This window comes from Salvelinus sp. IW2-2015, linkage group LG23, assembly GCF_002910315.2.
Source record: "Salvelinus sp. IW2-2015 linkage group LG23, ASM291031v2, whole genome shotgun sequence".
NCBI classification, from domain to species: domain Eukaryota; kingdom Metazoa; phylum Chordata; class Actinopteri; order Salmoniformes; family Salmonidae; genus Salvelinus; species Salvelinus sp. IW2-2015.
Genome location: NC_036863.1, coordinates 27842567 through 27844943, shown reverse-complemented (window position 1 = coordinate 27844943; position 2377 = coordinate 27842567).

Below are 2377 nucleotides of genomic sequence, written 5' to 3'. Positions count from 1 at the left end.
TAATTTTAACCCCCTCAAACGTGGATTGCCATTGTTCGCATGGCCACATTGGGTACATGGCTCCCTTCTCCCTCCATCCAGTTCCATCAGAGTTACATCAGTGTTGTCTGACGGGAGGTAATTACTGCGCTGTCCTCATCTGCTTCACCCTATCCTCCAGACACTGGCCACAGAGTGCWCCATTTGGTCGCAGTGTCCTTTAGGTCTCATCAGTGTGTGGTTTTTAATTGCTTTCCAGGGGATGAAAGTATCAAGTGGATAATGACCTCTGATAAACATGTTTATCCACTTTGCAGTTTGTCAGCGATATCCCAGAAGGTACTGAGAACCCTCCAGAATGTACACAACGTCAGAATATCCAAAATTGGATAGCAACATCTATAGTTGAAAGTTARTATACTGTAACTCTAAAGTTACATTCTCTTCATAATGACACTGTCCATACGTCATGTGTCAATTACTAGGGAAATCAAATCAAATGTTATTTGTCATATGCTTTGTAAACAACAGKTGTAGACTAACAGTAAAATGCTTACTTACAGGTMTTTTCCATCAATGCAGAGTTAAAGATAAAGATCAAAAAAATAAACGAGGAATAAATACACAGGGAATAATGATTAACAATAATGAGTCAAAATAACATGGCTATATACAGGGAGTACCAGTACCGAGTCAATGTGCAGGGGTATAAGGTAATTAAGGTACAGTAGCTATGTACATGTTGGTAGGGATAACGTGACTAGGCAACAGGATAGTAATAGACAGTGAGCAGCACTATATGTGGTGGTGTGAGTGGTGTTTGTGCATCAGTATGCATGTGTGCGCATTGTTATATGTGGTGAGTTAAGCTATGTACAGGTGTAGGTAGGAATAACGTGACTAGGCACAGGAATAAGATTATAGACGTTGCAGCACTGTTATTGTGGTGTGTGTGGGAGCGTGTTTGTGGTGCATCAAGTATGCATGTGTGCGCAGCATGTGTGTGTGGACGTATGTAGTGTGTGTGTGTATATGTGTGTTGTGGTGTCAGTGTATGTATGTGTGAGTGTGTGGGTAGAGTCCAGTGTGTGTGCATAGAGTCAGTGCAAGAGTTTGTGCAAAAAAKGGTCAATGCAGGTAATCTGGGTGGCCATTTGATTAGATATTTTGCGGTCTTGTTTAGCAGTCTTGTTATGTCTTCTGACATAGTGGTAGAAGCTGTTCAGGGTAGTGTTGGTCCCAGACTTGGTGCACTGGTACCGCTTGCATGTGGTAGCAGAGAGAACATTCCTTGGCTTGGGTGGCTGGAGTCCTTGACAATTTTYWGGACACCGCTTGGTATAGAGGTCCTGGTTGGCTGGCGGCTCAGCCCCAGTAATGTACTGGGCTGTAATCACCACCCTCTGTAGCGCCTGRCGGTCGGGTACCTTGCAGTTGCTGTACCAATAGTGATGCAGCCAGTCAAGATGCTGTCAGYCGTGCAGCWATAGAACTTTATGAGGATCTGAGGGCCCATGCCATATCTTTTCAGCCTCCTGAGGAGGAAGAGGGGATGTCGTGCCCTCTTCACAACTCTGTGAGTGTGTGTGGACCATGTTCATTTCTTAGTGATGTGGACACTGAGGAACTTACAGCTCTCGACTTTCTCCACTACAGCCCCATCGATGTGGATGGGGGCGTACTCTCCCCTCTATTTCCTGTAGCCCACAWACAGCTMATTTGTCTTGCTGACGCTGAGGGAAAGGTTGTTGTCCTGGCACCACACTGGGCCCCCGTGTTGATGATTAGCGTGGCGGATATGTTGTTGCCTACCCTCACCGCCTGTGGGCGACCTGTCRGGAAGTCCAGGAACCAATTGCAGAGGGAGGTGTTCAGTCCCAGGGTCCTGAGATTGGTGATGAGCTTGGAGGGGACTATGGTGTTGAATGCTTAGCTGTAGTCGATGATCAGCATTCTTACATAGGTATTCCTTTTGTCCAGGTAGGTAAGGGCAGTGTGGAGAGCAACAGAGATTGTATCATCTGTGAATCTGTTGGGGCGGTATGAGAACTGGAGTGGGTCCAGCGTTTCTGGCATGATAGTGTTGATGTGAGCCATGACCAGCCTTTCAAAGCATTTCATGGCTATAGAGATGAGTGCTACAGGGTGATAGTCATTTAGGCAGGTTACCTTGGCGTTCTTGGGCACTGGGAATATGGAGGTCTGCTTGAAACAGACCGGGTCAGGAATAGGTTGAAAATGTCAGTGAAGACACTTGCCAGCTGGTCAGAGCATGCTCTGAGTACACGTCCTGGTATTCCGTCTGGCCCCGCGGCCTTGCGAATGTTAACCTAGGTCTTACTCACATCGGCTATGGAGAGTGAAATCACACAGTACTCCGGAACAGCTAGTGCTTTCA